General features: G+C 42.5%; 1 protein-coding gene across 10 annotated transcripts in view; it reads left to right on the plus strand.

Moving 5' to 3' along the window:
• Positions 1–15,238, plus strand: part of MOGAT1 (monoacylglycerol O-acyltransferase 1) — a 101,096-nt gene that overhangs the window by 54,833 nt on the left and 31,025 nt on the right. For 2 of the 10 annotated variants that reach the window (XR_013447384.1, XR_013447383.1), the window contains exons 7-8: positions 6,380–6,490; positions 7,405–7,448. The exons of 7 other annotated variants lie outside the window; for them this stretch is intronic. The gene's annotated coding sequence lies outside the window, so the exon portion shown is untranslated. Of the gene's footprint in view, positions 1–4,832; positions 5,086–6,379; positions 6,491–7,404; positions 7,449–15,238 lie in introns of those variants that run through there. One more of the 10 variants, XM_078071363.1, reaches the window with a different exon arrangement.

Here is a 15,238-nt window from a genome sequence, read left to right on the forward strand (position 1 = left end):
ATCTCTCATACCTGTTCCATGAATTATAGTTTTGTTTTGTTTTTAGATAAAAGGAACATCTAGAGATGATCATGGCCAGGGATTCTCAATCTGAGGTGTCTAAACCCGTGGGCTTTAAGGGCTCTATGAACCCCTAAAATCCTGCCACTCTTTATTGCTTTTCTCTACCTTCTTTTTATTGAAAGCACTATCATTCTTGAAATTATCAGACATTTTAATTTTTTTATCAAGTCTGTGCCTGAGGGGCACACATGCGCACACACACACCCCCCTAGACTATAAAGCTCCAGGAGGAGACCACCTCATTCTGTCTTGTTCACCAATGCCCCCCAGTGTCCCCAGAATGGGGCCTGGCACTCAGCAGTTGCTCAATAAACATTTGTTGACTGAATAAATGTGTAAACCAAAACTAAGCTGATTATTTTGGAACCAATCTCATTCACTATCCCATCCCCAAACCCACAAATCCAATTCCAAATTCTTTAAAAATTTGTAATTTCTGAAGATTGTAACAAAAGAGAGTGGGATATATCCCAAATACACATCAAACGTCCCCAAAACCCTCTTTACCCATTCATCTGTCCCACATTTTATACAAGGCAGGGGTCTTGAACTTCCTTTTCTCTTTCTTCTCCAGTCTCTGACCCAGACTGCCTCCCTCGTCTTCCTCATTTCTTCTCTCCCCCCTCTATACCCCGGCCTATTCTTTAAAAAAAAACTGAGATATAATTCTCACACAATAAAATTCACTATTTTAAGGGGTACAATTCAGTGGGTTTTGTATACTAACAAGGTTGTACAATGATCACCACAAATGCCAGAACATTCTCATCACCCTATAAAGAAACTGGTACCCATAAGCGGTCGTTCCCCATTATCCCTTTCCTCAGCCCCCTGGCAGCCAGTTATCTCTTGACTCTATCTGGATTTACCCCTTCTGGACATTTCACACAAATAGAATCATACGGTATGTGGCCTTTTGTGGCTTCTTTCAGTCAGTGTGACGTCTTCAAGGTTCATGTGTATTGTAGCATGTGTCTTTTTTTTTTTTTTAAAGATTTTATTTATTTATTTGAGAGAGAGAGTGAGAGAGAGAGAGAGAGCACAAGAGGGAGGAGCGGGAGAGGGAGAAGCAGACTCCCTGCTGAGCAGGGAGCCTGATGCGGGACTCGATCCCAGGACTCCAGGATCATGACCTGAGCCGAAGGCAGTCGCTTAACCAACTGAGCCACCCAGGCGCCCTCTAGCATGTGTCTATCCCTCATTCCTTTTTATGGCTGAAGAATATTCCATTGTATGGATTTACCACATTTTGTTTATCTGTTCATGCGAGTATGGCCATTTGGGTTGTTTCTTCTCCTTGGCGATTAGAAACAATGTTGTTATGAATATTCATGCACAAGCTTTTCTGTGAACAGGTTTTTCTGTGTTTTCAATTGTCTTGGGGACTATACCTAAGAGTGGAATTGCTGGGCATAAGAAAACTCCTCCCAAATGGTTTTCCATAGCTGCTGAAACACATTTACATTTTCACCATCAGTTAGAGGCCTTCAGATTTCTTCACGTCTGTGCCAACGCTGGCTATTGTCCACCTTTTTTTTCTTTTTTTTATCATGGCCATCCTCCTGGGTGTCAAGTGGTATCTCAGGGTGGTTTTGATTTGCATTTCCTTAGTGACTAATGATACTGAGCATCTTCTCATGAGCTCATTGGCAATTTGTATACCTTTGTTAGGGCTATTTCTAGTCAAGTCGTCTGCCCATTTTTAAATCGGGTTATTTGACTTTTTGTTGTTAAATTGTAAGAGTTCTTCATATACTCTAGATACAAGTCCTTTGTCAGAGATATGATTTGCAGATATTTTCTCCCATTCTGTAGGTTGTTTTTCACTTTCTTGATGATGTCCTTGGAAGCAAAAAGGTTTGTAATTTTGGTGAAATACATTTTATCTACCCAGATCTATTCTTACTTACCTTCCACATTAGCACCCTGACCCTTAGGTAAGTCAGCCTAGCCTCTCTTGTTACTTCCAATTCTTCTTTCTACACTTTAGCCTGATCTGTATAACAAAGGCCCCAAGAGAAGTAGAACAAACACACTGTCTTCTTCAGAGTGTGAAATGAGGAGGAAAGTCTGTGACCTCCTATTTTGTCATATTATTGTCCCTTTGGGATATTCAAAAATACGTAGGCACCATGTTTACCTTTCTGAGGATATGGCCTATATATTTATTTTATCGATTTTCAAAGCTACCTTTAATGCCAAGAATATTTTTTAAAGACTGCATCTAGCTTCAATCCCTTGTTTTACAGGAAAATGAGACTTAGAGCAGTTGAATGATGTGGCCAAGGCCACCCAGCTTATTGGTGACAGTTCTGTAGACATTCAGGTTTCCTTATCATCACCACCCTTCCCCCCTCAGCACTATCTCAGGGTATCATGCTATCTATAGAATTTCCATATGGCAGATGGATTCTTCTTGGAGCAGCATATTAATCCAGCACCAACATTTTATCACATATTTATTCATCAGAGACAGAGGCTAGGCCAGAATGACCTGGAAGGGTGTGTGGGAGCTGGGGAACAGGACGGGTCTAGGTAAGTGCAGAAGCATCCATCCTGAGACTTCCCTAAGAAGGTGGTATGCCTGGATGGAGTTCATACTGGAAAGTCACAGAACAAAAAAGATGGGGGAGGGATGGTGAAGGTGAACCACTTACCCTGGGCTCTGCTGGAAACAAACTGAAGATTGAAATCATGGAAGCACATGTACCAAGGAGTGGACAAGAAATCAGAGAAGTTGGACGACTAAGCAAAGTGGGGGAACAAAAAAGTATAATTGATAACCATAATGCTCCCTTCTCCCACCTAGACAATTACAGAAATTTCTTTGAATGCTACAGTGGGAAAAAAAAAAAGAGAGAAACTTTTAGAAACTTTCTGGTTGATTTTTTTACTTCTGGACTTTTTTTTGCCATCAGCAAAGAAATTTCTAAATGCTTAGAGGGGCATCAAGGTTAATACTTTGGCTAAAAGTTTTAGTTAGTGATACTGTATCAGTATTAATTTTCTGGCATTGGTAATAGTACTCCATTTACGTACAATGTCAGTGTAAGTGGAGGCTGCATGAAGGGGACATAGGAATTCTCTCTTTTTTTGGTAACTTTTCTGTGTATCTAAAATGATCTCAAAATAAAAAGTTAAAAATTTTTTAAAAATTGTCTTGATTTAGAATTATCAACGATAGCCAAACTATGAAAAGAGCCCAATGTCCATCAACTGATGAATGGATAAAGAAGATGTGGTATATATATACAATGGAATATTAACCATAAAAAAGAATGAGATCTTGCCATTTGCAAGGACATAGATTGAGGTAGAGATATCATGCTAAGCAAAATAAGTCAGCCAGAGAAAACAAACACCAGAAACATGACTTTACTCATATGTGGAATTTAAGAATCAAAACAGATGAACATGGGGGGCACGGAAAAAGGCAAACCGGGAAATAGACTCTTAACTATAGAAGACAAACTGAGGGTTACTGGAGGGGAGTTGGGTGGGGGAACAGGTTAAATAAGTGATGGGCATTAAGGAGGTCACTTGTAATGAGCACTCCTGAAACTAATATTACACTGTATGTTAAGTAACTGGAATTTAAATAAAAAATTGAAAAATAAAAAAAATTGGCTTGATTTTTTAGTTTTTTTGTATTTCCAGAAATGCATATTTTAGCAATACATTCTTTATGGGCTTGTAATGCAAAATATTAACTAATAACTGAACATAACAAATTTTATTAAACTTACATGTTTATTTTATATTTTTTTAATATTTTGAGTAGGTGGTATATTTCTAACATTCAAAAATTTTAAATATTAAAGGATATTCAGTGAAAACTTTATCTCTACTTTCAGCCACCCAGCTGGTGTGTGCCCTTCCAGAGAGATTTCGTATATATATATATCAGGGTTCTCCAGAGAAACAGAACCAACAGAATATATGGCAGCCCCCCTCGTCCTCAGGGTGTATGTTCCAAGACCTGCAGGGATTCCAGAAGCCACGGATAGTACCAAACCCTATATATACACTGTTTTTTCTTATACAGTTTAATTTATAACTTAGGCATAGTAAGAGATTAACCACATAACTAATAATAAAATGGAATAATTATAACAATATATTGTAATAAAAGTTATGTGATTGTGGTCTCTCTTTCTCTCAAAATGTCTTATTGTCCAGTCCTCACCCTTCTTGTGATGATGCCAGATGAGAAAAGGCTACCTGATAAGATAAAGTGATGTGAATGATGTAGGCACTTCGACGCACGTAGCATTAGGCTATTACTAACTTTCTGCCAATATATTTTTCTGGAGCACTTCTTTTTTTTTTCTTTCTTAAGATTTTTATTTATTTATTGGACAGAGAGAGAGAGAACCTGGGGAGGGGCAGCGGGAGAAGCAGGCTCCCCGCCGAACATGGAGCCAGGACTCGATCCCAGGACCCCGGGATCATGATCCAGGCCAAAGGCAGATGCTTAATCGACTGAGCCACCCAGGAACCCCTGGAGTACTTCTTTTTTTTTTTTTTTTTTAAAGATTTTATTTATTTATTTGACAGAGAGAGACAACGCGAGAGAAGGAACACAAGCAGGGGGAGTGGGAGAGGGAGAAGCAGGTTCCCGCTGAGCAGGGACGGGACTCGATCCCAGGACCCTGGGATCATGACCTGAGCTGAAGGCAGATGCTTAACGACTGAGTCACCCAGGTGCCCCACCCCTGGAGTACTTCTTAAAGGACTCAATATCTACCTGACATTTCTGTCCCTTCCAGATCACCTCGACTGACTTCTATGAACTTGCTGAAAGGAGAAGTAACAGCCCAACCACCCATCACTTAACTGAGGGAGTGTTTTACTTTTATTTAAGAAAGAAAAAAAGGTATTTGTGTTTCAAGGGCAGGCATCTCCACTATCCAGACCCTCAAATTACATATTAAATACATATTCTAGGCCTTTTCTTACCTACTACTATGGCTCCTTCAGTGTCAGAGATCCTCCCAATCTTTTAAAAATCATTTTATAGGGGTAGAGGGGCGCAGAATAATAATTAAATAAATAAATAAATAAATAAATAAATGTAAGTAAGTATCATGTTGTCAGTGATCCACTTTTCGCCAGACATGTTTTCCATCTCTCATTTTGCTGAGTTCTAAAACCTCTTAAATGGTTTATTTCCAGGATTATCTATTACTTTATTAGATGGCATTTTTAAATTTTTATTATTTCTTAACGTAATACTCTTCCTCCAGGCCATGCCCAGGAAAGCATTTCTTTTCTTCATCAGTAGGGCACAAATGATAGATTTTCTAGTGGAAAACACTACCCACTCCCTTTTAGGGAACTCCCCCCCATTGCAATTGTGATGCAGAAGTGACTTGAGTCATTTCCTTTTCCTTTTTTTTTTTTTTTTCCCGGTAAGTAACAGTTCCTTCTTGTTCTCATCACATCAGTTCCTTTCATACAGGAAGGCCACCTCTCCAAGTGGGCTCGTGTGCCCATTGGTCAGGCAAACCATCTGTTACAACCGCTCCTCCAATTGCCAGCGATGAAGCATTTGGGAGATGAGTCTGCTGAACTTGAGATGACCAGGACAGTACGGAATTCATGCCTTTGTGACACGCGTTGCTGGGTCAAGCTAGCATGGGGGGAAAATGAGATGATCACAGAACAGAGAGTGTTAAAGGAAAAGTTTATTTCTCTTTATTAGCTGTGGTTATTGTGCATTTTCCATCTCTTTGGACCCGCACCTGCCATGATTGCCCATGCTAGAAAACTAGGAAACAAAGCTGAGAACACAAGGAAAGTTGTGGTTTCCTGTTTAGCATCCTCTTTTCATAGCTATTTAATTTGTGCATTGAATTCACAGTGACATATTCCAATTCCATATTCTCTGTCAAATTGTAACAACACTTGGAGATTGTTCCTCCAGAGATCACTGATGTTCTCCTCAATGCTTGAAGCATCTTGTTTGGTAGATAACTGAAGAACGCCCAACTTTGGCACAGATAGAAATCTTTGGGCTCAGAAGAGCTAAGGGATTGACTCCAGGTTGGTGTGTTAGTTTCCCAGGGTTGCCATGACAAAGTACCACAAAACTGGGTGCCTTCAAACAACAGATTTCATTGTTTCCCAGTTCTGGAAGTGAGAAGTCCAAAATTGAGGTGTTGGCAGGGCCATGCTCCCTCTGAAGCCTAAAGGGGAGAGCTTCTTCTGGCTTATGTTGGTGACCAGCAATCCTCAGTGTTCCTTAGCCTGTGGTGACATCAGTCTGATCTCTGCCTGTCATCACATGCTATTCTCCTTGTATGTCTCTGTCTAGATTTCCTTCCTCTTATAAGGACACCAGTCATATTGGATGAGTGACCACCCTAATGACCTCATCTTAACTTGGGTACATCTGTAAAGGCCCCATGGAACATCACACTCACAGGTACAGGAGTTAGGGTTTCACGATATTTTTGGGTGGGGGGAGTCGGAGGGGAGGGGACATTACTTAACCCCTAACGGTTGGGTAGGAAATCTGGTGCAGCATTGGGAAAATATTGACTGCCAAACCACTATTTCTTTTTTTTTTTTTTAAGATTTTATTTATTTATTCATGAGAGACAGAGAGAGAGAGAGAGAAGCAGAGGGAGAAGCAGGCTCCCAAGGAGCAGGGAGCCTGATGCAGGACTCGATCCCAGGACCCCGGGATCATGACCTGAGCCGAAGGCAGACACTCAACCATCTGAGCCACCCAGGCGCCCCAAACCACTATTTCTTAAATTGGTTCATATACATGTCCCCTGAACCCCTTGTTAAAACGTGGTTTCCCATTCAGTAGGTCTGAGAGGGGGTCCTGAGAATATGCATTTCTAACGTACTACTAAGAATGCCAATGCTGGTCCAAGAGCACATCTAGGAGTAGCAAGAATCTACTCTTGTGCTGTCCAACACCGGAGCCACTTGTCCACGTGGATATTTAAGTTTAAAATTGAATGAAGATTCAATTACATAAACAAATTCAATCCCTTAGTCTCATTGGCCATGTTTCAAGTGCTCAATAGACACGTGTGACTAGTGGCTACCATACTGGATGGCGTGGATATAAAACATTTCCAGCATCACAGAATGTTCTACTGGATAGTGCTACTCTAGATCAGTGGTTCTCCAAGGAGATCCGAGGGCCACTTGGGAAATTGCTCCTCATGAATATTCTCAGGTCCCACCCCAGATCCACTGAATTGGCAAGTCTGGAATTGGAGCCTGTAGCATGTGTGAATAAGCCCTCAAGTTGACTCTGTAGGCGTGTGCTCAAGTTTAAGAACCAGTTCTCTTTGGGTGATTTTTTTTTTCTTTTTATAGGGACATAATAAGGATCTAAAACACCTGACTGTGACTGCAAAAAGGTCAGTGACTCAGGTTATCAAGAGGCATAATTACCCTCTTTTAATATCAGCTGTGAAGAAGTACCTTAATTGGTCCTCTTTTGGCCCAATCTGCCCCCAACAGAGCTTGAGACAAGAACTTGCATGCAGATAGTTTATTTTGGGATTTGGCCCCAGGGAACAGGAGCATGAAGAAGATGAAAGTTAACGCAAGGGTGCATCATTGAGTTGGTTGCTGCTCATCCCACTGAGAACCCTCTGGGGAACCTTGCAGGCTGGGTCACCGTGTTGCCCAACTGAAAAAGGGGAAATTACCAACATCCTCCATCGGTCAAGGACCGTACTAGAAAGTGTTAATTTTCTCACACTTTCAGTTTTGTTCATGCACCAAAATTGGCAAGTGGACTCCAGCAGGAGTCCCATAGGCGCAAGTGGAGCAGAGAAGTTGGGACAGAAAGCAGGAAAGGCATGATGCGACTGAGGCTAGGTATCAGGTGGTTGCAGCAACAGTAAGGCAAAGATGCCGACCAAGTTGAGATGAGGCATATAAAGCATCCAACACATTCCCTGAAATGGGATCCTTACAGCAATTTGAAAAAGAGGAACAAAACACAGGGTGAGGGGCGCGTGGGTGGCTCAGTTGGTTAAGCATCCCACTCTAGGTTTCCGCTCATGTCATGGGATTGAGCCCCATGGTGGGTTCTGTGTTCAGCGGGGAGTCAGCTTGAGATTCTCTCTCCCTCTGCCCCTCACCCCACTCTCTCTCTCTGAAATAAATAAATCTTAAAAAAAAAAAATAAAGCACAGGGAGGGAGAGTCAAAAAAACCTTTTCTTTTATTCAAGGATAGTTTATAAAAATCTCTGCCACCGAAATGTTCACCAAGTCTGTAAAGATGCCTGCCATGGAGCAGGCACTCAGTGTATTTACTTACGTGCTTCCATTTCCTTCCTCCGCCTCTCATTCTGAGACTTCTAACATTAAGGAATCTGAAAACTCACTCTTTGTCCCACATCAATATTATGAGCCATTCCCAGTATGTCTCTTAGCAGAAGAGAAGAATAGCGACTCTTGATGTTCATTTGTCATGGAGAGTGCCTTCAGAGGACCGTGATTGTCACGCCATCCTGGGGCCGAATCCTGAAGAGCTGTGTGAAACCCAGCACACTGCCCACGCCCTTTGAGGTTTTGACTGTGTAATTTAACCTTAAGAGTCTCTGAAACAATGTTTTGCTGTATGATCCAACCAATGGCATCAAGACCTTCATAATTAGGGAAGCTGAGCTGGTGGTGGAGTCTTCATAGGGGCTAATCATTATACTACAGGAATTTGGTCAATAGCCCTTTGCCCTTTAGGCTCTGAAAGCAGTGGTTGGTGGCAGGCTCCCAGCTTCCAACAAACATGTACTTCCTTTTTTGCCTTTCCAGCCTCAGATTTTCTTTCTCTCTTACTCTTATACATGTACCGTGGGGCATGCACCTGGTGCCCCTACTGTTCACCCACTAAGTACTGGGCCATAGAGGCAACTTCCAGGAGCTTCTCTTTCTCCATCTGCAAACTGAAGATGAGAAGTTCTGCCTTCCAAGCCTTTGTAACAACTGAGACCATATATGTGAAAGGTCTTTATCCGGGAGCTATATTCACACTCTACTCCAGATTCTTCTAGTTCTTTCCCTTTTTGTCTTTTTCCATCCCTCCTTTTTCCCCTTCTCTTCTTTCTCTTCCTCCACCTCCCTCTCCGTGTTCCCCTTTTCAGTTTTCCTCCTGACTGGCCTCTCCTATGGGCTGCATGGCAGACTTTCCTTCATGTCACTTGTGAAACATGGTTGTAGATTTCTCATCAGAAAAGATGGTGGAAATGGAGCAGGACCCTACTTGACCATTTCATCTGCAAAGCCTAAGAGGAAATAAGAATGAGGGCTGTTAAAAAAATATAAGGAGCTTCCTGTCATCCAGTTTGGTAACTTTGATGCATCCTGTTCAGAAAAATACACTTTCCTGGCTCAGATGATCCTCTAATGTGGGCACCAGCTGCCCACTGAGGGTCGGGTCAGTAGGCAGAAGAGCAGGAGTAGAAAACAGGCGGCCTCCATCTAAACCTGCCCCACTGACCAGTTGTACGCCGCCCAAGGATTTTAAATGGAAACTTGCTCATATAAATCCCAGTTCCTACTGTCTCTTGAAAAATGAGAAAACCTGGGGCGCCTGGGTGGCTCAGTCGTTAAGCGTCTGCCTTCGGCTCAGGTCATGATCCCAGGGTCCTGGGATCGAGCCCCATATCGGGCTCCCTGCTCAGCGGGAAGCCTGCTTCTCCCTCTCCCACTCCCCCTGCTTGTGTTCCTGCTCTCGCTATCTCTCTCTCTGTCAAATAAATAAATAAAATCTTTAAAAAAAAATAAAAAATAAAAAAGAAAGAAAGAAAGAAAGAAAGAAAGGAAGAAAGAAAAATGAGAAAACCTGGCAATACTGGGTCCACATTTCTTCATGGCAATGATTGTCAGGAGATGGGTTGTAGGTGTACTTACTAGAAAGGGCACTCACGTTCTCTACTTTACCCCCATCCCTGCTACTTCCTGTTGTAAACACTTGGCTGACGTCACTTATTTATGTTACCTGTCTGGTCCCCTGAAAGCATTTGGGTTCAGGAGATCTGTGTTCTCCTTTCCCTAAAGGCTGTTCTGCAGGACTATGAAGGTAGGGGGTGTAGAGGAAAGTAGGACCAGAGAGAAGACACTCTAGGCTTCTTTTTTTTTTTTTAAGATTTTATTTATTTATTTGAGAGTGTGCGAGCGTGCGTGAGGGGGGTGCAGAGGGAGAGGGAGAAGAAGACTCCCTGCTGAGCAGGGAGCCAGAAGTGGGGCTCGATCCCAGGACTCCTGGGAACATGACCTGAGCCGAAGGCAGAGGCTTAACCGGCTGAGCCACCCAGGCGCCCCTCTAGGCTTCTTTTTAATTGCAGTAAAATATATACAACACAAAAGTTGTTATTTAACCATTTTTAAGTGCCCAATTCAGTGGCATTAATTACATTCACAGTGTTGTGCAACCATCATCACTATATTTCCAAAACTTTTCACTACCCTAAATAGAAACTCTGTGCCCGTTAAGAGGAACTCCCCATTCCTCCCCATTCACTCAGTTTCTGCTAACCTCCAGTCTACTTTCTGTCCCTATGAATTTGCCTATTTTAGGTGCCTCATACAAGTGTAATCACACAATGTCTGCCCTTCCGTGTCTGGCTTATTTCACTTAGCAGGTTGTTTTCAAGGTTTCTCCGTGTTGTAGCAGGTGTCCATACTTCATTCCTTTTCATGGCTGAATAAAATGCCATTGTACAGATATAGCACATTTTATTTATCCATTCATCCATCAGTTGACACTTGGGTTGCTCCCACTTTTTGGCTCTTGTGACTAGTGCGGCTTTGAACACGGGTGCACAAAGATCTGTTCGAGTCTCTTTCAATCCCTTAGGATATATATCTAGGAATGGACTTGTGATCACCTGGCAATTCTAAGTTTAGCTTTTTAAGGAACCACAAACTGTTTTCCATGGTGACCACATCATTTTACATTCCTACCTCTGAACTTGAAACAACCAATCATATTCAACTGGAAGACAGTCGTATTTACTTCATTGTTCTTCCCTGTTTTTCTTAAGAAGCACAAGACACTGTTGGCTTTTTAGGGCGCCTGGGTGGCTCAGTCAGTTAAGTGACTGCCTTTGGCTCAGGTCATGATCCCAGAGTCCCAGGATCGAGTCCCAGGATTGAGTCCCGAATCGGGCTTCCCACTCAGCAGGGAGTCCGCTTCTCCCTCTGACCCTCCCCACTCTCATGCTCTCTCTCTCACTCTCCCTCAAATAAATAAATAAAATCTTAAAAAAAAAAAAAAGAAGAAGTACATGTCCTTGTTGGCTTTTCAAAAGACCACCAGAGAGACCTGTTGACCAATCAAAGCCATTTTACTAAGCCTATTACAGAAAGATGGATTACTGTATCTTTAAAGGTTTTAACAGAGCCCTGGAAAGGTAAAGTCAGTGGATATGCCTGGTCTTGGCGACCTTAAGGCAGGTCTTGGAAGCTGAGTCACTGGTTGGCATTGGTAACTTTGGATTGGTGGGCACAATGAAGTGAGGGTCTTGAAGCCGGTCTTCCTAAAAAAGCCGTTGGTCTTGATGAGTAAGCTCTTCTAGTTCACTCATAGTCTTATCTTCCAGAAGCAAGTGTTTATTTACTGGAGTTTTTGCCATGGGGACAATATGGCCCATCCCAGTATTGTTTAACACAGGCACAGGAAATCCCGTTGGTTTCCATCCTCCCAGGTGAGGAGGGACAAATCTGTACGTTCATATCACAGACTCACGGAGTGGAAGGCACAACAGGAACAGGAGGGATGTAAGGACCGTCGGTGAAAGAGCTGGGGTGAGCTGTCGGCTGACGGTTGTAACCCTTCAGGCCAGTCCTCTAAACCTAGATCAGGATGAATTTCTGGACTCTGCTTGAATCCTAACTTGTGAATGCTTTGTTTTAATATTATATAAACTATATGCCCAATGTTCTCAGTCTTGTCAGCCATGGAGGTAACGGGTCTTACCTCCTTTCGTCAGTCAGAAAACTAACACACACACACACACACACACACACACACACACACACAGAGTCCCTTTCTTGCCCACATCCTCCTAACCTCCACTTAGTCAAAAACTGACAAAGAGCAATGAGAAAAACTGGGGCACCTTCACAAGACTCGGCATTGTTTAGAAACACAGGACAAACTAGCACATTTGTTCACTTTAATCTGATGGGTAGTTGCGTGAGGTGATGTTGTTTTAATCCTTACAATAAGTTTTATGTATTGAAATTCCTACATTTTAAAATAATAAAATCAGAAATTCATAACAGCTTTTTAACAAAAGGTCCACACACAACGATGGGCTAGATTTTGTGTTAAATATGACTTCGAGGTTTACAACAGTCCGTTGGAACAACCAGTGAGAAGTCGAAGAAAATCGTATTCATCAGAATTCCTCCTGGGAAAGCACTTTGTTTATTGGAAAGAAAGATTTTGATAAGCACCTTGGGCTGGGAGGGTGGGATCCCAAGAACACTACTAAATAGCTGTAATAACATTAGTCAACTGCCTCTTACGGCGCCTGAATTCTGTTAACAGGAGGCCAGTGGTGCAGCTGAGTTATGAATGGTTTTGTGTGTGTCAGTTTGAGAGTAGAAACAAGAGGAAAGCAGAATTTCTCCGTGTAATAGAAAGAGAAGACCAGGCGAGGTGGGGCATTGCTAGAGGAAGGAGAAAGAGAAAGACAATTGTCAGCCATGGTACATCAAAGGGCAGATGGAAACGACATAGTTAATATTTGCTGTAAGGTATATGATTGCAAAATCTAGGCCAAAGTTTCTCACCCTCAGCACTGTTGACATTTTAGGCCACATACTTGTTTGCTGAGGGGGCTGTCCTGTGCGCTGTGGCAGGCTGAGCAGCATCCCTGGCCGCTGACCACCAGACGTCAGCAGCATCTTCCCCGTTCCATCTGTTGTGACAACCAAAAATGTCTCTGGGCATCACCACATGTCCCCCTGGAAAGCAAAATCATCCCTGGTCGAGGAGCACTGTGTTATAGCTTCAGCAAAGTCGACTTTGCTCATGGGGAACGGGAGGCCAGCAAGATGAATGTGCTGGTGGGAAACAGGAAGGGACTGTCGGCTTACGTCACCGGGACGCTTTATTCCTGTACTAATGTCCACCTGAGCCCAGCCTGCACACCTTCAAGTTTCTAATCAGCAGCCTGACACCCGTTGCGAAGGCAAGATGAAACAGAGTTAGATCTTACGAGGGTTCCTAATTCCTCTGTGCCTCTTGTTCACTTCAGTCCTTTATGACAGCATTTTACCTTATTCCTTAACACCTGCATTTCGGTTTCCTTTGTAGGCGGAAAGATCTTCTGTTATCATAACTGCCCCGCACAGTGTCTAAAATGTCCTAAGCCTGAAGTCGCACGCTGCCAGGCCGCACACCGTACTTGGCCTGTGGCTATGTCTTATTTAGCTCTTTTAAACGTTGAGGATGTTGACATTAACATAGAGTTTCACAGCTTTTCTGGAAGAATCATACGATGGTTCAACAGTAGACTAACACAGCCACGTTAGCAGGGATCTGTAATTCTTGGAACTGAAAATCAGCTTCCTCGTTAGAAGAGATACCCACTTAGCACTTTGCAGAGCTCCCTCCATCCTCTTGGTATTGCGGCTGCGTCTTGTCTCTGTTAACTGGCCTGGCCCCTGAAGGTATGTGAGTTTTCAACAACTAGTATAAGTGCCCCCAAAACGTTGACAATAGCTGGTCTTTGATTTCACATTAGGTATCTTGATATTGTATGGTGAGGAAAGAAAGAAACGAAGATCACCATATAACAGTTTGAAACAAAGCTGAATTTATTCATTGACCTGACCAAGGAGAACGGCCTCACTCACGGGCAAAATCAGCAGGTCTTTCTGAACAAAAATGGAAAGGGCTAGATATGCGTCAAATATGTACTGAGTATGATTCTGATGCCTCCTGAGACAGATTGTAAATTCCTCTTTGCAACTGGGCATTGCACAAAACAAGACGAAAGTTCTGGAAGGGAACCATAACAGACTCTGTGAGGTGCAAGTCAGCTTAGAGCCATGTAAATCTGAATGTGCAGGCTGAGGACCGCTAGAGAATTGTTTAACAATGGCGAATAATAGTAACTATTTTTTTAGAATTTATTTATTTATTTGAGGGGGAGCGGCAGAGGGAGAGGGAGAGAGAATCTCAAGCAGACTCTGCACGGAGCGCAGAGCCGGACACGGGGCTCGATCCCTTGACCCTGAGATCACCACCCGAGTTGAAATCAAGAGGCAAACACTTAACTGATGGAGCCACCCAGGTGCCCCAATACTCACTATTATTCAGACAGTCAGGTGGTTATCTGAATGACTGAGACAAAAGGTCTCCCGGGGTCTCGTTTGATCGTCAACACTGGTCCTTTCTTTCTGGATCACTAAGAGCATCTTAGTGATGTTAGTCGGAGCCATTCAGTGGGTTGGAGTTGGGCTCCTTGAGTCCTGCAGCCCATTCTCTTTTTGCACCTCTGGGGAATTTTCCTGGCCCTTGAATTTCCCAAGCACAACACTAGTGCATTATACCAAGCAGACTCTCCCAGCTCCACAGGGAAATTAGGTCAGGCTGGGTATTTCCTGAAACAGGACTTTCATTTTCTCCAGGCAATGTGATAAATCAGTCAATCTCATGCCCATGGATTTTGGACATTAAAATAAGCTGTTGCTCTATCAGTGGACCTGCTTTTAGGCACACACATCAAAACAAGCTTCATTCCCCTTGATCAGTAGTTGACAGGATGATTAATAACCACTTGACATTTTAAAAGTGAATTCTCAAGGCATGACAAATAGATGGAAATACTAACCAGTCAGCATGTTTACAAAGTACTTGTCTCCCATGAATCTAGTAATGTGACAGTCTTTTTGATTTGGTTTACTAGATTATTAGAACATCTTTTCCTGAAGAAAGAGAGAAAAGGAACCCCTCTAAGATGTTATAAGTACAATTGCATTAAAGGAAATGAAATTTGATATGTTTGGATAGCTTATGGCTTCTAGCGACTTGTTAAATGTTTTAAAGTTCCTGTCCTTAATATCGCGTGCCTTTAAATTTTTTTTATTGTGGTAAAATATATATAAAATTTTCCATTTTTACTATTTTTAAGTGTATAGTTCAGTACCCTAATTTATTTCTTTTTAAAACTGCTATTTTGC

Source organism: Halichoerus grypus, chromosome 4 (genome assembly GCF_964656455.1).
Source record: "Halichoerus grypus chromosome 4, mHalGry1.hap1.1, whole genome shotgun sequence".
Classification (NCBI taxonomy): Eukaryota; Metazoa; Chordata; class Mammalia; order Carnivora; family Phocidae; genus Halichoerus; species Halichoerus grypus.